Source organism: Mustela putorius, unplaced genomic scaffold (assembly GCF_011764305.1).
Source record: "Mustela putorius furo isolate JIRA1106 unplaced genomic scaffold, ASM1176430v1.1 tig00000129_pilon_pilon_pilon, whole genome shotgun sequence".
Lineage (NCBI taxonomy): Eukaryota > Metazoa > Chordata > Mammalia > Carnivora > Mustelidae > Mustela > Mustela putorius.
In genome coordinates, this window is record NW_025421290.1 from 4,823,012 (window position 1) to 4,844,433 (window position 21,422).

A 21,422-nucleotide genomic window follows, 5' to 3' on the forward strand; every position below is an offset into this window, starting at 1 on the left:
CTTGCCTAAAGTCACAAAGCGAGTGAACAAGCAAAGGCAGAACTGAAACTCTTAAACCTGCTCTGGAGCCCCTTCTCCTCATGGCTGCTAAAGAATGGGACTCCACCACTGGGGTGTTCTAGACCCAAGCTTTTATCTTGTCAGGTTTCTAGGCCCTTGTAAAGCTGATGAGAACAGTGGACATTTCCTCAGAAAATGCATATAGGTTCATACCAAATTCTGCAAATAATCTTGAGGACATAAAGTTTTCTTAAGGTTCATTCTTGGCCCCTTGTGAAGACCCCTGTTTTAGATGAAACCAGTAATGAAACTGACACACCGGGTTAATTCTGAGCACTCATAGATGCAATAAATTTCTCTAAGTCACAAGACGTCATGCTTGAGGAGCAGTGAGAAGGAGGACACGTGAACCATGACCCTTCTTTTCAAGAGAACTTAAGACCATGGCCCTTCTTTTTCCCTCTGAGTCCACGCTAAGGTTTTGTGCTTGCAATTCTAGGTCATCCTTGTAGTTCTAATGTGTGCAACTAGCGCTCATTTAATGCTTCCTCTTGGTGCCCTCAGTACCCAAGAGCTGTTATTACTGATTACAGCAAATGGAAGAAGGGAGGGAGGCACGGAGGGAGGAAAGTGGGTCTGTAAATGTCACCCAGCTGCAGGACTCCTCCGTTCCCTGGGTCCTCTAAACAACTCATTGTGTCCTCCTTTTTCTCAGAAACTTTATGCTTTCAGAACTTCCAGGTACAATGGACACCAAACTAATAGAACAATTCTATTTTCTTTGAAAAAAGTAGTAATTATAGCAGCGACTTACTAACATACCCAGCAGACGCATGCTGGTAGAGCCAATTGTCCCCACCATGAGGGGGTTTGAGGGTGACGTCCACTGTGCCAAAACCCAGGCACTTCCCAGAGGCGCCCACAGCCTGAGAGTACCAGGTGGGATGGAATGAGAAACTCTTCCTGCCAGACTCAGGAAAGACATCACAAGGACACTGATGTTTGAGCAGGGTCCTACAGGATCAGTTAAGAACTGGTCCAGTAGAGAAAGGAGAAAGAGTGTGGCAGGTAGAAGGACAATTTGGAACAAGAGCTTACAGTGGTGGGAGGGGACCATGAGAAGTTCTGAGTCCTGGAGGAAAGGCCAGAAAGATGGGCCAGGCCAGACCATGAAAGGTCACATACCTTGGGCCAAGAAATTAATTGCATCCTTGAAGCTCCTGGTTCTCAAACTTTAGTGTCCATAAACGTTACCTGAGTATTACAAGTCCCTGGGCCTGCTCCCAGAGCTTCTGATAACAGGTCCATATTTGACAAACAGGTGATTCTAAGGCAAGGATCTTCAGAGCATACTTTAAAACAAACAAAAACGAGCATACTTTAAAACAAACAAAAACAACAACCCTGCTAAAGCAAAGGAAGGGCTGCTAGGAAACTAAACAGTTTGCCAACAGAGGAGCTGTTTTGTACCGCACAGAAGATAACATGCACACAGAAATCCACAGCCCCATTTGGCCACATCCATAGTGATTCCTGAGTGTTACAGTTTTGTCCAAAGACACTCTGCCCTTATACCAGCAGAGAGAGAGGGCCAGAAACAGCCCCCCAAGCCCCACCCCCCCCCACACACACAGTCCATTCCCGGAAAGACTCACCAGGGGACAATGCCAGCCATGATGTCTGGCCTTACTAGGGCTATGCACAGAATCTCCTCTTTGACAATGGAATACTATGCAGTCATCAAAAGAAATGAAATCTTGCCATTTGTGATGATGCGGATGGAACCAGAGGGCATTAGGCTTCTCAATCAGAGAAAGACAATTACACATGAGCTCTCTGATACGAGGAAGTTGAGAGGCAATGTGGGGGGGGGGGTGAGGGGTAGGGAAGGAAAAATGAAACAAGATGGGAACGGGAGGAAGACAAACCATAAGAGACTCAATCTCACAAAACAAACTGAGGGTTGCCGGAGGGGAGGGAGGTATGAAGAGGGTGGTTGGGTTATGGACATTGGGGAAGGTATGTGATATGGTGAATGCTGTGAAGTGTATAAGCCTGGTGATTCACAGACCTGTACCCCAGAGGCTAATAATACATGATATGTTAATAAAACAATAAAAATTTTAAAAAAAGAAAAAGAATCTCCTCTCTGAAAGAGGAAATCTAAGCCCCTCATTTCAGCCATTCAGAAATCTTATAGTAGCAAAGACCCAGCTGGTACTTTTACCAGCAAAGACACCAGTCCCCAAGATAATGCAGGTAAAACAGTGGTCCCCTATAATGGGTTTATCCACTCTTACTCTATAAAAGGGTTTTGGAAGTACTTCTTTGGAGAGAAACTTATGATGACAATATCCCTCTAGGCAGTTTCCATCTACTACTGGTTCAGGTGGGAAGACATTGCCCAGATCTTCATACTTAGCTGTGGGAGTCTACTCTGAGTACCTGGGGAGGTGTGGATTTACTCCCTTGTTTATCAGCAGGAAACAGGCATTTAGCTCTCCAGAGAGCTGTTGAGAACCTTTCTTTATGCCACATACACCAGTGAGCACGGGATCCCTCTCAAAGGCACCAAATAGCCTCTGAATGAGCAATGCGTGAGCCACTCCTGAGCTCGCTGAGTCTTGTCCCCTTGTATGGCCTTCACTGAGAGTCAAACTTTTTATCTTCATCAAGGAGGGATTCAGCACTCGGTGACAGAGACCCTCTCTGTGCTCGACTCACCTGCTTAGGGAGTCATCACATCCCAAGTCTTGACACCCTTGGCCTCACCGCTTAGAAGGAATGTACGATGTCCACCAGTCAGCTGCTGGGACCTAACAGCATAAATATTTGCCCGGGGTCACTCTAATAGTCAACTAGTTTCCCTGGAAATGGATCAGGCTTCTTACAAGACATGCAGTCGGGGGGGAAGGTAAATACCTTCCCTCTAAGACTGTTCAGTGTTGACTTCACTAAAACACTCCATTATTGCACACTGAGTACGAGAAGAGACATGGGGAGGACCTGATTTCATGGTGATTAAGTGCAGAGTAATTGTCGAAATTATTTGCATTTGTCTGAATAACACTCACTTTTAAGACCATATCATTTAAAGCAAATTGTTGGATATTATTTTTTTTCTGGCAGCAATAATCAGACATTTTTCATAAAATAGCTTGCTTCCAAGAAAATCGCCAAATAATGGCAGAAACACACCCAGCTCTAAATACAATGAAGCATGAGGCGGCCAAGTCAAGATTAAAACGGCTCTCATGCTGTGGAGACACTGAAATGCTGTCTTGCTGTTCCCGGGCACACTGGGAGCCGCTGCTGAGGCGCTAATGGGCCCCACACAGTCCTTCAGAGTGGCTTCCTCGCAGGGTGTCTGTAATAACTGGCCTTCGGGGTTTACCAGACGGAGGAAACACAGGGCCCAGTGCTCTTGGGAGAACAAAAGCTTCTCTGCACCAGGGTTGATGTGCAGGCTTCCACTCAGGTCTTGGGCTGCTTCCCACAGCCTGTCTGTTTGCCCCCTTGTTCCGGTAGGCCGCACGGGAGGTTCCCTGTTCATAAAAGCCACACCAGAGACCTCCATATAGACCTCCAGGAGAGCTGGGGAATACTGGGACCCCAAAGCTAATTATTTTCCTATCGCCACCTTGCCTCCCTTATTGCCAGCAAAATGAAGGGCCCTTCAAGAGACTGTCTGCTTTTTAGAATGAGTTCTTAAGTTACACATCTCCTTGCAACCCTGATCCTGTACAAAGCTATCTCCAATGCTTGATAATGACATCTGGGTTATATTTCTGAATGAGAACTACAGATTTAAAACCTCTTCTGATTCATTTCACATACTGCTTTTGCATTTGTCATCACTTCCATCCACAAGGGTGTGCTGAGTGTCTGAGTGGACCCCTACCTCCCCCAGACCACTCAGATCAGAGCCAGCCTCTCCTCTGGTGGTCAGGCATCGGCAAGCCTGCCCTCTTCCCCTATCCAACCACATCCCCTCCCAGTCCTTGTCAGCCACCCTCTCCAGAAGAAGCTCCAAACCATCAGCTCACCACCAACGTTGAAGTGTCACACAGGTCCTCCAGTGTTCCTTCTGTCCTCCCTGTGATGCGGCATATTGGTACCCAGGCCTACGTCTTCCCAGAAACTCTGCCCAGTCTCCTTCCTACTTGTTCTCAATTTGTTCCTCTATCTCCTCCCAAGTGCTCCTCTTGATTCATCCCACGTTCCCCCAAGTCTTTGCTGAGGGCTGCTACTCTATAAGGCTCTGTCCCTTCTGACGTTTATCCCATTGAAATATCTGATTTTCCTCTTTGCCTTCACATAAGCATAGCTTCTTCCAAATGGGATTTGGAGTTTGTAAAAGTGGAAAACCAGGTCTCTTTTACTTCTTGCTGTGGATTCTACTCACATTCCTCTAATGCCCACCATGTGCCCGTCACACTCAAAGGATCAAAAATGGTACTTACTCTAGAGTACACACCAAATAAATAAATAAACGTCTGTTGGTTTAATAAACAAGCTCAGGAATTTTAAGAAACAAAACAAACAAACAAAGAAAAGCAGAGACAAACTAAAACGACAGACTCTTGACTATAGAGAACAAACTGATGGTTCCCAGGGGAGGGGAGGAGGGTGAAGGGGGTGGGTGAAATCGGCGACGAGGATTAAGGACAGCCCTTCTCATGATGAGCACTGGGTAAGGTAGAGAATTACTGAATCACTGTCTTGTATACCTGAAACTAATGTAGCTGAAACTAATTCCAGTATGTCAACTATACTAGAATTAAAATTTTTTTTTAAAAAGCAATAAAATAAAATAAACGTCCAACAAGCTCATTGGATTCCATAGTTCATTCTTATTCCTATCGGGATGAAAAGCCTAATAAATTTGTACACATCCACTCTGCACATATTTTTAACCTAGAGAATGCCATCTCTGCTTGAGCAGGGATGACATCATTTTAAGCCTTGAGCTTGAAACTGCCCACCATGGCAGGGAAAAGAGTCTGACCAACACCAGTCCAGTCATCCCACTGGATGGAATGAGCAGAGGGGATGAGACTCTGACTCCCCTGGGACCCTTTGCACTTGGTGGGATGCAGAGCCAGCTTACGAATCTGGCATGAAAGAAGCACAGTTCCGTGCCCACTGAGCCCCCGCAGGCCCTGATTCCCCAGGGATGCGCCAGCACCCGGCCCAGCCTCCTCGGTGAAGCAGATAAGGGAAGTTTCTCCTGCATCTCCCCACCCCAAGCTTAAGCTTCTCACACCAAACAGAGATACACACCAGCTGTCCACTGAGGAGATAGCCATTCCCAAAAGTAGCCACATCAGAGAAACTTCAGGAGCACACCAGCCCTCAGGACAAGCCTGGGAGGCCTACAAGGGAGCAGATATTTGCCGCTGATGCGCCATCTTTCCCCAATCCAAGCCATTCCAGGGATGACAAGGGACAATAGATAAACCACATGGAATTTAAAATCCTGGTTCCAGGGGTGCCTGGGTGGCTCAGAGGGTTAAGCCGCTGCCTTCAGCTCAGGTCATGATCTCAGGGTCCTGAGATTGAGTCCTGCATCAGGCTCTCTGCTCAGCAAGGGGCCTGCTTCCCTTCCTCTCTCTCTCTCTGCCTGCCTCTCTGCCTACTTGTGATCTCTCTCTGTCAAATAAATAAAATCTTAAAAAAAAAAAATCTTGTAAAATCCTGGTTCCAGGACCTGTGTGACCTCAGGCAACATTGCTTAATATCTCTCTCTCTCTCTCTCTCTCTCTCTCAATTTCCTCATCTGTAAAATGGGAATTCTAATAATGCCTACTTCCCTGAATGTGGACAATTAAAATGGTCCAAACAGGTGACACAGTCAACACAGTGCTGGTCACTCTGTCAGGGATCCTAATTATTATCACTAACTGTTATCACTGAAATCCAAATTTGGACTTTTCCTCGGTTGTCCCAAATGGCCCCATGTCAAGAATCCATTCTCTTTTCCCTTCCTACTTACCCACTTTCATCCTTCCATTTTCTCTTTCATTTCCCCTTTCCTTCACTGTTTCAGAACAAGCCCTGAAATTACATTGGAAATAAAGGCAGTGATGGCTCTGTGTCAAGCCTGACTCCTGGTCCTGTATATCACCCCACGGCTCCACCAACTGTCTTTTCCTCACACGGACAACCTCACTTCATTTCCTTTCCATCACCATCATCTCTGCACTAGACACCCTTTAGCTTCTCAGAAAACAGGGCACTGTATTTGAGACTTTCCCTGTGTATCAATTAGGAAACTGCAATCAAAAATTTTCTCATCCAGCTTGTTGGAAGATAATGAAGCATCCCAGTATCTTCCATGTTGACCAAGACTCACCCAGAAAGTAAATTATTTTAGAAAAAGAAGACGTCTGTGTATGTATGCTGAAAAAAATGGAAACTTGTCTTTGTTCATGTGAAATGCTCTATATTCAATGAAGCTGTCTGGGTTCCATTTTCTTTCTTAAGAAGTAAAGTACAATACAGAACATTTGTCTGGGTTTTCCTGGAATTTGGTATGCCTGTGGATCTTGCTTTATTCTCCATTTACTGAATCTTTTGTTATTAATATTTTAGTCCTTCAGCATGTTTCTGTTGTACTAATGGAAAGCATTTTGCCCTCTAGGAGCAAAAACTACATCTAATAGCTCTGTTAAGATGCCCTTCAGTAAATTAGCAAAGAATATAGCTTTATCTTTTATTTATTAAATAATGAGACTTCTTTCATAAATAGCACTTTTCCTCATCTAGTGTGTACTTGAAAAGACTCTACGGGTTGAATAATGTCTCCATACCCTACTGTGACAGGCAGAATAATGGCCCCAAAGATGTGCCTATCCCATTCTCCAGAATCTGTGTTATGTTACCTTAGAAGACAAGAGCTGTCACTGAAGTTAAGGACTTTGAAACGAGATTATCCTGAATTACTTGGTTGGGCTCAATCTAATCATATGAGTTCTGAAAAGTGGAGAAATTTTCCTAACTGGTGATAGAGACACAGATACAACCACAGAAGAAAGGTCAGAGAGATACAACATGAAGACTATACCCACCATTGCTGACTTTCAGAGTGGTGGAAGTAACACCAGCCAAGGAATGCAGGCAGCCTCTAAAAGATAGTAAAGTCAAAGAAACATAGTGTTCTCTAGAAGCTCCAGAAAGGAAGGTGGCCTACCAATTCTTTGATCTTGGCCCAGTGACACCTTGATCTTGGCCCATGTTAGACTTTAGAACTACATAACTGTAAAATAATGACTAGATACTGTTTAGTCCACTAAATTAGTGATAATCTATTACAATAATAATAGAAAATAAACACATCCACTCAGAACTAACCCTTTTATTTTAAAGCCAATAAGAATGTGAGGTTCTAGGGTGCATGGGTGGCTCAGTCAGTTAAGCATCTACCTTCAGCTCAGGTCATGATCCTAGGGTCCTGGGATTGAGTCCCATGTCGAGCTCCTTGCTCTGTGGGGAGCATGCTTCTCCCTCTGCCTGCCACTCTCCCTGCTTGTGCCCCTTCTCTCTCTCTGTCTCTCTCTCTCTCTGACAAATAAATAAGATCTTTAAAAAAAAAAAAAGAATGTGAGTTTCTTCTAGTATTCTAGAGAGTTTCTATTAGAAATAGACTGGGTTTCATTTGCACTTCTTTGCATATGGTATTCAGTTGCTGGTATGGAGTCACATGAATGAATGAATGAATGAATGAATGAAAATGAATGTGTAGTGACTGGATATTCCAAATAGACACACAAAAAAAGTTGGAGAAAAAAATAGACAATATACTAGTTTATAAATTATAGAAGTTATGAACTGTATGATCATTCAGGAATATTGGGCCAGTACCAAACCAATCTGTCAAAAGAGAGTCTTGATCCCTTCATTTGGAATGATTACAACCATAATCAGGAAGTCAATATGTGGGCTGGTATTATTTTGCTAAAGACATCAGACAATTACATAATTTGATGGTCTACTGTGGCAGAAGAGTACTGCTTCTGTTAATGAATAGAGTAAATTCCTAAGCACAATTCTTTGTCAGAAACTTGGTTGAAATAAGAGACAGAGGATTCCCCTAAGCAGAAAAGGAAAGGTTTAACTTATAAACGCCCTGTTAAAGTAGCACTAGGATGAAAATATAGTGAACAAACATAAGTGATTGGTCTCAGATTGTCCCCAGCTTTGGGTGGGGTAAAGGAGGGTGCTGGGGTGGATGGGAAAGATTGACAGGCTAAGTTGAGAATACTGACGTTCCACCTCACAGAGGGAGTCACCATCGATTCGATTAGACAGAAGCATCTGGAGGCTAAGGCTATTTATTTCTTCAAAATGATACAAACTCAAGCCCAGCATTGCACATTTTATATAGGCTTGAGGTTTTTTTTTTTTCAACACTGCTGTTGCACTAGATCTTCCTTTCCAGAAAATTCCATAATCAAATTATCAGCTTATATTGTGAATTCTAAAAATCAGATACTTGCAATGGTGAAAGAGTAAACAGAAGCAGCCCCAGTTAGATTTTAGATTCAGTGAGGTTTCTGCATAATTGGCTATGTAATGTGAAAATTCCTGGTTGCATTCACTCTCCTCAAAAGCCAACTAAACTCACAGAATTGTAAGTAGCAGCTCCCCCTGAGGTTCACAATACAAATTAAAACATTACAGATTTGAGAATTCCACTTTTTCCATTAGGGGCTGTGTACCAATCACATTTTATTTTTTTCATATTTGATAAATTGACAGATGACAGAGCCCATGATGAAAATAGTGATAGGTCTCCCTAATTGCCATTCAAAGTAAATTAATATATTCCTAGCCTTAGCCTTCTTTCAGCAAGTACATTCAAGTATTCTCATTAAACTCGGACAAAACAGAAAGGCATCTTCTGGGAAGTTTTGACTAAATATAATCAGAACATGCACCAGAGAGATCAGAGAATATGTACATCTGGAGATTTCAGAGTCAGTCCTCTTTGACTGCACACTTACTCCCTTCATTTAGGATAAAACAGTGGTTTGGCAGTGATTGTATTGTCTCAGCTGAGTTTGTATTAAGTTACTAACATCAGAGAAAACTTCTACTCAGCCTGACTTCTCTCAAACCAGATCGAAAGTTCTCTGGTTATAGCTACTGTAAGTCTCAGACACTCAGAGGGATGATTCCAAGTCCCAAACTTTCTATTTTAATATCCCCAAAGCCAATAAAATGTCCCCTAACCTATAATATTTCTGTATCTAAAAACACCTTCTAGCTTCACACTCCCAAAGCAATAAAAAAGTCTTGCTACAGGAGCTGAAGACATGGCATCACCACATTCCTCATCCATTTGTCTCTTTCAATATAGAAGAGTCTTCAACATAAGCCTCTTCAGAACAGAGTTTCAAATCAAAGCTGATCCATACAATATCCAGATTCACCAAAAATTAAAATAATAGATACAAATGGAACAAATTATTTATTTCTATGCTTGGAAGACTGCTCTCAGATTACACAAAATCCATTCTCAAAGATTTTTCAAAAGATACTAAAGAAAGCCATTCTTCCTAGACTGTGTCTTAAACTTGAACATGTGAGTTTTCTCATGATACCTGAAGGTAGCCCAAGTGAAAAGGCATATTTAGGTCTTTATACTTCTGCTGGGTTCCTTTGCCATCCACCAGCTCCCTCATGTGAAGGACAAGATACCAAACCGACAGTGAAATCAGGGAAGTCAAAAGAACAATAACAGACCCACTCTATTACCAAAGATGTTTATAAAAAGTGGGACTGCAAAAGGAAGCAGCAAATTATGTAAGCGATTACAAAGATATGAAAACTTAAGTTTGGGAATAAGCCTGGTCCCCTGGCTGCTCCTGTCTCAGCTTTGGTACTAACAGTCATTGAAGCTCCTTAACCTCCACAGCAAGAGTCTGAAACCAGTTCAAGGCAGATGAGACTGGTATAGTGTACTACAGGCCAGTACACTACTGGTATAGTGTACTCAGGTCTAAATGCCACATCTGCCAATTACTGGCAATGATTTAATCTCTCAAACCCCAGTTTCCTCATCTATAAAGGAGAATAAACAGGTCTATCTCACAGGATTGTTATGAAGATAAAAGCATACCACATATGTATCCACATATACTGGAAAGTTGTAGTGGAGTCCATATGAAACATGGTTTATGTGAGAAAAGGACTAAAGAAAAGAGCTGAATGAAGAAATTTCAACAAGATCAGGGATCTCCAGAGGGATGAGGGGAAGGCCAGACAGAATGCTTCTGGTGGGAAACTCTGAGGAGGATCACAGGAAGTTGATTGTAAGCAGAAGCAGTAATTAGTGATTGTTACAAGACCGGGAGGCGTGACCACCATTTGACCCTAATCCCAATGTCAATTGGGCTGGATATAGAAACAGAGAACTAAAAAGAGTGTTGCAAGCGTGGGGCTCACTCACCCTCCATGTTTAAGAAGTTAGCAAGAGAAGCAAAGAGCTGATCAGCTGAAGAAATAGAGCTCCACTGTCTGATCCTACTATGTCCCAGGGATCACTGAGCTGTGACTGACATGAGAGGGGCTGATGTCTAGGGCAGAATCCCAGGGTCAGTCCATGGGAGGAGTACCATGAGGAACATGGAGTTTTCAGGGGTACCAGCATCTGGGGCATTTTAGGAAACAGATAACTGACAACATTCAGGCCACACGGACCACAGAACCTGGTCTACGGGACCCATTGGGAAATAAGCTCCTACTTGGGAAGCACCAGCTTGTACCCCCTTCACAAATGCTCTCACAGGAAGAGTGTAGGACAGAAATTGAAGACCTGAACCCCTTGATGCTCCACATGCCCATAATCTCTCCCAACATTAAACTGTTCTTACAAAATAACCCTAAAATTTTGTAGCATTCAAAGATGGCACGACAATGCCATCCAGGTAACACAAGTGCCCAGATGAATAAACTCAGGTGTTCCTGTGTAGAACAGAAGGATGTCAGTCAGTCATACTGAGTGCATGGAGCCCATCACCGGCCAAACAATGTAGCTGCTCTTCACCATTTGATGAGCCAAGGAGATAAACACAACCACAGGACCTGTGCCTCCAAAATGGCAGGAAGGGTGAAGAAGTCACGGATTCTTGCTCCACTCTAACATATCCTGTGACCTGGGGAGAGCCTTTCGCTGGGCCTCAGTTTTCTCATTTGTACAATGAGAAAATTCTTTCTAGCACCTTCCACCTATAGATCAAGGATCTGGGGTTTGAAGCTTCAGCCACTATTTCCTGCTATAACAAGATTCAACACCACATCTAGGACCACAGTGAAAGTCAGGGGAAATTGGCTCTTTGCCTAGAAATGGTCTGGAATTGGTCATGGGGTTCCTCAATCCTGGAATAGGGGATTAGTGGTGAGAAGGAAAACATATTCCTCTAGCTTAAGGCAGCGTGGTGATACCATCTGGCAGCAGAATGAAGAATGTGGTTCTATTTCATCCTTGTACTTCCTCCCCCACTCTAGTCCAAAGCTTCCTGAAGTAATGACTGACTTAGAAAGAAAGTACTAGAAGCCAACATTATTTCAATTAAAACTATCAACAAGTCTAAATGTGAGGAATGGTTATTAAAAGGAAAAAATTAATTCTGCAATGTGCCTAAAATACAGATTGTCTGCAAAGTGGCCCATGTGGTATAAATACATAAACCTAGTAAATCTTGTGTCTTAAAACTCTTGGCAAGAGCCTTTATTTGACTAACCCAGACTTTGTTTTTTTTTTTTTTTGTTTTGTTTTGTTTTTTTGCCTTGGCTGGCCCAGATATAGAAAATTAGTGCCACTGAATAACATATTAGGCGCTTGCTTTTTGTAGTAGATACATTGTTCTTTGTACTGTTCTAATGCCTTGTCATATAACTTAGCTGCCACCTGAACAAGGAAGCAACTATTCACATTTTTTTAATACATCTTAGCTGAAGATTCAAACTAAATTCAGGATCATTTGATTCTTTGATTCTCTATCCTCTTTGATATATGTGTTTATACAATCAGCACAGGAATGATTATTTAAAGTTTGATTTTTTTTCTGAAATGTATTGTCTATTGAGTTCAATGAAATGCAGAGCAGTATTTCAACATCTCACTGGTTTTGAAATTTGGTTTCTAGTTGGCAAATCTTACATTTTTCTTTCCATTTTCTTTGAAATGCTAAGAAACCATGTGTGTATGTGTGTTTGTGTGTATTCTTTAAAAATTTATAGTCAGCTCTGAAATTACAATGTAATAGCTTTAAAACGGTCCAGAGTGCCTCTAATGGGAATGAATTATAATGGAAAGTATCAAGAAAGGCTCTGAGCATTATTTGGAAAGCAGCTTTGTTTCTATCTTGGTTTATCCTTTGCCAATAGCCCCATTAGGGTATCACTCAATCAGTCTCTCTGCTGGATAGCAAGTTTACATTCACCAATGTACTAACCAGTCAAAGAAATGTAGAAAGCTCTACTTGGGTAGAGCCATGGCCCTCTTGAGAAAGGAGAAGCTTTCTCTTAAGTAGTTTCTAATTCCACCAGTGCTAGGCATGCCAAATGGGAAAATTCCATTGTCCTTTTCACAAAATGTATTTCATGCCTCTTCCCTTGCTCCTTCTGTAAAAGCTCCATGGAGCATCAAGACAAATGCCCTCTTCTAAATGAATGAGAAAATATTTCACACCACAGGGTGTGATGAAGTGAGCTGCTACTTAATTCTTTAGCCTTACAGAAAGGCATGTACCATTTTAATGGTGCGCTAAAAAAAATGTAACAATGAAATTAATATAACAGTAATCACCTACAGTTATGAAGTACTTATTACATCCTGGACTCCTCTACTGTTTCTGATACATTGAATGAGCTCCTTTAATCTTCAGGCAGATCCACACACAAACTCTAGGCGGCAGTATTGTCCCAATTTGATAGATGAGAAGGTCGAGTCTTCCAGTAATGTCCAGGATCAAATTAAAAAGAAATCAAGTAGAGGGATAACTGCGTGGCTCAGTGGGTTAAAGCCCCTGCCTTCAGCTCAGGTCATAATCCCAGGGTCCTGGGATGGAGCCCTACATCAGGCTCTCTGCTCTGCAGGGAGCCTGCTTCCTCCTCTCTCTCTCTGCCTGCCTCTCCACCTACTTGTGATCTCTGTCCATTAAATAAATAAATAAAATCTTTAAGAAGAAAAAAAGAAAGAAATCAAGTAGAGCCAAGTTCTAAGCCCAGTCTGATTCTAAACTGGCACTCCTAGCCAGTCATATATGCTTGACAATAGAGGACATTTTAGAACATCAACAGGTGACTTGGAATTAGTGTAAAGAAGAAAAAGCAGTGTTACTTAAATCGCTTTCTGAAGAAGTCCTCTCAAAAAGAAATCTGTCTTGATTATGCATACGCCTTAATTTTTTTTAAAAAAGTTAATATTTAGTAGGTGCCTAGTATGTGCCAGGCATTTCTCTATTTTATATGTATTATATGGATCCATATAACCATTATCATTTTAAGTCATTCCAACGACCATCTTCCAGATGAGGAACCTGAGGCAGGTAGAAGTTAAGCAACACAGGGAAGGCTACACACCCAGTGTGGAACCAGGTGGTTTGGCCCTAGAGCCCAGCCTCTTAACATGACCCTAAGCTATGGACATGTTCGCTAGTGAAAACAAAATCCTAGGGACAGCACCTGGGGAAACAAAAGCCAGACAATGAAACAGCAAAGCTGGGTCTACATAAGAAACTAACAGGAATTTAGGAATAGGGCAGAAGACAAAGAAGGACTCAGAATCATTTCAATGACCTTCTACCCAAGTCCAAAAAAAAAAAAAAGATGAACAAGAAAAATCTGAGTCAGAAAGAGACATAGGACCACTCAAAATGGAGATGTGTTATATTTTATTTCAAATTGCTTGCTAAGTAACCATCCCATGACACACAGAGCCTTGAAAGGGGGCACTTTTGGTACCACTGGAATCGGGATGGTGTCTGCAGCATGGTAAAGGGCCAGCAAGCACTGGAGATACAATGCAAAATGTCAGCTGAGATGCCTGGGATGAATGGAACCATCTTCCATTGATCTACAGAGAGGAGATGACCCTCCACAAGAGGACAGAGACGGAAGCCAATTTCATTCAGTCTTAATGGACAATCCCATTGAAACTAAAGGAGGAGTTGGGGACACCAAGGCAGCTGAAATCTGGGTTGGGTTAGACTAAAATCTTCTGATTTCTAAAATTAAATACACTCATTCAGTCAGCATTTATTAAGGGCCCACCGCCTTCCAGGCTTTATTTAAAATAATAGGAACACAGCAGTGAGTAAAACAGACTCGGTCCCTGACCCCTCGGAGTTTATAATCTAGCGGAGAATACTGACAATTAAGCAATAACATGCAGTGCCATGTGACAGAGGACACAGTAAGGGCACACCAATGCCAGGGAGCAGATGACAAAGGGCCCTACACTAACCCAGAAGACGTGAAGCTTCCAAGGAGGTATGTTTATGCAGACAGGTGGAGAAACCACTGAGGAGAGTCTGGAAGAAGCTCTGCATGAATGAAAAGGAGGTCCCGTCTGGAACTTCTCTCAGGAAAAGGAAAAATAAGGGGAGCAGTGGCAAGAGATGAGGCTGTGGAAGGAAGGCAGAGTCGGATCACCGGGGGCTTGGCAGCCATGTTGAGCAACTGGAAGCAATAGGAAGACAATCCGTGTGAAACAGGGTGGTGATAAAACCAAATGAAAGCTGCACTTTTTAAGGTTAAAAAAAAGATAGGTGAAGGGGCGCCTGGGTCGCTCCGTTAAGTGGACAGCTCTCGATTTCGGCTCAGGTCATGATCTCAGATCTAGCCCCATGACAGACTCTGCACTCAGCACAAAGTGCTTGAAATTCTCTCTCTCCCTCTGCCCCTCCTCTCCCTCCCCAAGCCCTCCCTCCACTGGCATTCTCTCTCTCTCTTTCTCTGTAAAATAAATAAATAAGTCTTTTTAAAAATTAGGTGAAGAGAGCATCAAAATTAGGTTTCATTTTCCTGAGCTGAAGATCTGTGGTTTTTTTTTTTTTTTCAGTTGACAAAGATGTCACTCCTACAGTGAGATATATTCTGGAGCCATCTATAACCATCTTCACATAGGGTGTAAATTTGCATGGTGCCCAACAGCAAAGGCCATTCCCCATATAATCTGGGGACTGAACCCACAGTTATCACCCTTCTGTCTACTGTGTTGACTCAGATTCCACAAAATTATTTTATTTATTAAAAATGCACCTTCAGCCCCCCTGGGGCTGTGAAGCCAGACAATGAGAAGCAGGAGTGAAACCCTGAGGAGTCACAAGACATCAAAGCTCTGCAGAAAGACCTGGAACAGCTTGCCAAGCTCCTGAAGCAGAAGAGGATCACCCTGGGATGTACTCAGGCCGATGTGGGGCTCACCCCGGGGGTTCTCTTTGGGGAGGTGTTCAACCAAACCACCATTTGCTGTTCAGAGGCTCTGCAGCGGAGTTTCAAGAACATATGTAAGTTATGGCCCCTGCGGAAGTGGGTGGAGGACGCTGACAACAAAAACCTACGGAGATATGCAAAGCAGAAACCCTCGTGCAGGCCTGAAAGAGAAAGTGAACGAGTATGGAGAGCCGCGTGAAAGGCAACCTGGAGAACACATTCCTGCAGTGCCCAAAGCCCACCCTGCAAGAAGACACAGCCACATTGCCCAGCAGCTCGGCCTTGAGAAGGACGTGGTCCGAGTGTGGTTCTGCAATCGTCGGCAGAAGGGCAAACGGTCAAGCAATGACTATTCCCCACGAGAGGATTCTGAGGCTGTTGGGTCCCATTTCTCAGGGGCACCATTATCCTTTCCTCTGGCACCAGGGCCCCATTTTGGTACCCCAGGCTATGAGGGCCCTCACTTTACTATGCTGTACTCCTCAGTCCCTTTCCCTGAAGGTGAAGGCTTTCCCTCTGTGTCTGTCACCACTCTGGGCTCTCCCGCGCGTCCAAACTGAGGTGCCAGCCCTTCCCAGGAGGGGGTGCCCGAGGAAGGGGGAGAGTGCGGGAAAGAGAACCTGGGGTTTGTACCAGGGCTTTGGGGTTAAGTTCTTCATTCCTAAGAAAGGATTTGGGAATACAAAGGGTACGGAGGCAGGCAGTCTGGGGGGACTGGTTGGAAGGAAAGTGAAGTTCAAGGATGCTCTTGTTTTTAATCCCCGCATCACTTTCTTAAATAAAGAAGCTTGGGACACAGTAAAAAAATAAAAATAAAAATAAATAAATAAAACAACGCACCTTCAGGGGTGCCTGGGTGGTTCAGTCAGTTAAGCATCCAAGTCTTGGTTTCATCTCAGGTCATGAGATTGGGCCCTATGTCAGACTCCGTGGTCTGAGGGGAGTCTCTCCCTCTGCCCCTCCTCCCACTTTCTCCTCCCACTTTCTCTCTTGCTCTCAAATAAATAAATAAATCTTTTTTTAAAAATGGACCTTCAGCGCAGGTCAAACACTATTCTAAGGACTTGACAAATATCAACTCTATGAAGTACGTACTCTTATGATCCCTATTTTACAGATGAGGAAACTGAGGCTGAGAACAGTCTCACAGCTAGTAAGTAGTAAAGCAGGATTCTAACCACTGGTTTCATAGCCCATGTACTCAAATCACTACTCTATGCAGCCTATCGGATTGATTTTAAGGAGGCTAAAGACAAAGCAATCTAAGTAGGTACAACATTCACTAGTCATTTGCAAAAACATTTATTGAGCCTGAGACCAGAATGGGGAAACAACCATAAACATGGCCTACTCCCTGCCTCCTAGCCCACCGTGGCCAGTCCAGCAGCAGAAGAGACCATACCCCAAAATCACAATCCATATAAGAGGAGGGAAGAGAGGAGGTCAGCACATGGCAGACAGACATTGCACTCCCCTGGTGACAGAGATGCCACCAGCAAGAATTCCTGCAGAGGTAGATGCTACAGCTCACATTGAAGGGTAGGTGGGATTTGACCAGCCGGACAAAGAACAAAGGAACACAAGAACACATCAAATGGCTTTGTTTGGGAACTAGCAAATTATTCAATGTGGCTAGTGACCAGGGATCCCTGGGGGAAATAGCAGGTTAGGGGATTGGAGAGCTAGGATGCTTCAGGCTTATCTGAGCAGGACTGTACCCTGATAAATACAAAACAGCCAGGTTCTCAGAAAGCACATGTTCTGCTCATAAAACAGATCATACAGTAAGAACGCCCTAAAAGCAACCATCCATTTGTCTCTGTGGATCGTTTTACTGTTTCCTTGGCAAGAAAACCTTTGCCAAAATCTTTCTCTCCAGGTCCAGGGTCTTCGCTCTGAGGCCCAATTTTTAAAATACACATCCCCCAATCCTTTCCCCGTGGACCTGGCATCCAAACCTTGTGAGTAAATTACGAATTATCCCATGCCAGATGGAGTAATACCTTATAAAAGGAGTGACTACTCCACCTCAGGACTTCTGTCCTTCTGAAAAATAACTGAACTCTACGCCAAGGATAAAAATAAATCCCTAAATCCCAAAACAATCATTTTAAAACGCTCTATCATCTCCTGTCCCATAAAAGACCCAGAGCAGTATTTTAGAGGTGCATGCAAGCTTCTTCAAAACACCTCCAGCCATTGTGGGTTTTCACATTCCTCTTCTAAAAGTAATAGTCGAGACAATTCTTCTTTTTAATTAATTGTTTTGATTTCTATAAGCATTATGCTTATAGACTTTAAGCCAAGAACATAATCTGACAAACCTAATTGCACACATGTTCATATGCACTTCATACACAAATACATAGTATGTTCAAATGAAAAGGCCAGGATGGAACTGGAATCAAACAGGCATAAAATTAATTAACATGACTTTATTTTATTCTCTATTTCACGCAAAGAGTTTCCCAATAACTTTTATTCTTGAAGACTTCCAACAACCCCACAGGGAAGACTAATATCTTTTAGGCATGAATATTGCAAATAATAAAAGGAGGTCCATAGAGATCACAGTGTGGCTACGACTTTGTGTGAAATGAAGCAGAATGTTGAGACAAAATGTAGGTCATTCAGGAGAGAAAAATGCTCCTGAGGAAACAAAGAGAGCCTCTCATCCAACCTCGCCATTTCACAGATGAGGAAACAAAGGTCCAGAGAGAGACCCACAGACGCATGGCCCAAAAGTAGATAACCATCCCACAGCCACATTCTCTGACATCTACATCAATTTTTTTTCAGATTCTTTACTTCTCCAACTATTTTAGATATAACTCCTAGGGGTTCACATAAGAGAGTCACAAAGGGTTCAGCAGCACAGTACAAAGCTCGAGTATCAAATGCGCTTGAAGACTGGAGAGGAAGTAATGTTTTACTAATTTAATATATAAATATTGGAATAATACAAAAATAGTACAGGTTTTTACATTTTTAATTGCATGAATTTTTCAGCATGTTGCAGAAGACTTCAAAGAAAGGATGTGCTTGTGGAAGCCTCTTTGGACCACCCCCACAGACTGTCCAGGGGATCAGGTTGTCCCACAAATGTGGAGTGAGCTTTTCCCACACACCAAGCTCTAGCCTGGGTTTGATCCTGAAAAGCCTAAGCTCAAAGGAAAACCTTTGAGCAGGACTAACTCCCGGGCCTGGGTCATTCTTCTCCAAAGCAAGGAAGAGGAATGTGGTTCACTTGTAGGAGAAGTAGAAAAGAAGGGAGCACTTTGGGAGAGCTACAGAACAACTGTTTCATCTCCAGAAAGCAGAGCCAGCCTGTCAGGAGTGCTAACATTCAGAAGAGCAGGTGTATTTTTTTTAAAGATTTTATTTATTTATTTGACAGAGAGATATCACTAGTAGGCATAGAGGGAGGCAGAGAGAAGGGGAAGCAGGCTCCTTGCTGAGCAGAAAGCCCCATGTGGGGCTCCATGTGGGGGTCGATCTCAGGACCCTGAAATCATGACCTGAGGCCAAAAGCAGAGGCTTAACCCACTGAGCCACCCAGGCACCCCAGACGTATTTCTGACACTAGTTATAAAGGCTTGTGTTTGCTCTTAATGGCAAAGCAGGAAGGCTGGCTCCCCCACTAGACATGAAGAAGACCTGAGTAAGCCACACAGCCAGGCCCTAGGGACCACAGAACTCTCTTATGATGGGCCCGCACAAGACTACAGTCTAGAATAAGAGACACACAGTCCCAGGACAGGGTTTTCTCACTGCTCCCTTTCAAGAAGGAAGTGGGTCATGGTCATAGATCAAAGTCCTCGTAGTAATTTGTCTTTATTTCTAAGGCTCCTACTTCTAGGTTAACCTTATCATGCTCTAGGCTCTAGCCCTGCTGTCTCTCACAAGTTCTCCCTGCTCTTGGCTCTAGGAAAGAACTTCTGCTTCCTCTGGGCCCACCCTTCCCCCCAGCCTCCAGGTTCCAGAGCTGCATCTGTGAGTTGTTGTTGTTGTTGTTGTTGTTTTAAGATTTTATTTATTTATTTGACAGACAGAGATCACAAGTAGGCAGAGAAGCTGGCAGAGAGAGAGGAGGAAGCAGGCTCCCCGTTCAGCAAAGAGCCCGATGCGGGGCTCGATCCCACAACCCTGGGATCATGACCTGAGCTGAAGGCAGAGGCTTTAACCCACTGAGCCACCCAGGAGCCCCTGCATCTTTGAGTTTTTGTGTGCTTCATCTTTTGTTCTTGTTTCAAACCCCGAACTCTATCTTTGTAGTGACCACTCACATGTGAGTTGCCCTCTGCCTTAGAGCATTCCTAGATCACATATAACAGTAGATTAGTGATTTGCCTTTCCTATTTCCATCAGCTATATTTATTACATCAAAAAGTAAATCTCCTGAAAACATCTTTGTCTAGAGAGAACTTTTCTTCCTTTCTCCATGATTAATTTCTCTTTCTGCATGCAACATTTTAAAAGCATTTTGCTGAGGGTGCCTGGGTGGCTCAGTGGGTTAAACCTCTGCCTTCAGCTCAGGTCTTGGTCTCAGGGTCCTGGGATCGAGCCCTATATTGGGCTCTCTGCTCAGATCAAGCCCCATATCGGGCTCTCTGCTTTCCTCTCTCTCTCTCTCTCTGCCTGCCTCTCTGCCTACTTGTGATCTCTCTCTCACTCTGTCAAACAAATAAAATCTTTAAAAAAAAAAAAAAGCATTTGCTGTCTTTCCAGAATGTTAAACATGTTTGTTTTTCTTTTTAATTCTATTAACTTAGTCATAGGACCTCTAATATCAACAGGAAGACACATTCTAATAGAACTGAGAAATATCAACTTAAAAGCTTTGGAAAGGCAGATGAAGCAGCATTATAATCACCAGGCTCAGAGAGAACAGAGGGCAGTAGTGAGATGCCAAACTAAAAACAGGCATTACAAGAAAGCCTGATCATCAAAGGCCATCCTATGTCCAGGATGCTAACAGCCAGGTACACATCTCCTGTGAGGAGACTCAGGAATTTGGGGGAGAAACTGAATGACCCAGGGAAAAATAAGATCTAATGACCCTAATCTCGTGAGGCTTCCTTAAAAATAAGGTTCACTTACAACCTGATTACATTATGGAGAAGTCTACCTTATACATACAGAGTTTTCTCTCAGCCCTTCAGTTCCTCAAATTTACATGGGGACAGACAAGCAAGGATCACTAGAAATTGGAGGAAAGACTTCAGTATAAAAGAGGGAGATCACAGAAACAAATAGAAAAGCAGCACTTGAAGGAAATGGGAAACTGCAAAGAAAGGAAGAGAGAAACTTTGTAAAATCTGTATAAAATGCCCTCCGTGAAAAGAAAATAAGGCTTTCAAGAAACTTGTGGAGCTGGTAGGATGAATGGTGTGCTGGAGCTTCTGGAAGAAGTTAATGATTGGCATCAGACAGCTCTATTGATGCAATTAGGAAATACAGCAATAGGCACAGAGACAAAGTCAATAAAAAAATGAGATAGTAACAATTCCAGGAATAATAAAAAGAAACTTGGAAGGGGCTCATTACTTAATTATTGACTTTAAATTTCATTGATTACCCTGGAATGTTATAGTCAACCTGAACAAAAAATTAGCACAAGGAAGGAAGCCTATCATATTATGTCTGGCAAACATGGGCTCAGCAATGTGAAATATTTACAATAGTCATAATAATGTAAGTAGGATTACTTACATTATTTGGTTACTTAACCAAAATTTGTGATCTAAAAATATGTCCAAATACTTTATGTGCATGAATTAATTTGGTAAAAGTAAAAATTAATTTAAAGTGAATAAGAAAAAGCTATGGAAAATTTTCTGGCAATTACTCAAGAAATGGAATTACCATGTAATCCGTAAGTCTCACTTCCAGGTGTATACCCAAAAGAACTGGAAGCAGGATCTCAAAGGTATTTATACACCCATATTCATAGCAACCTTTCTTGCAATGGCAACCCA

General features: G+C 42.8%; 1 pseudogene; it reads left to right on the forward strand.

Moving 5' to 3' along the window:
- The first annotated feature begins 14,395 nt into the window (after positions 1–14,395).
- On the forward strand, positions 14,396–16,004 carry LOC101681188 (annotated as a pseudogene).
- The last annotated feature ends 5,418 nt before the right edge of the window (positions 16,005–21,422 follow it).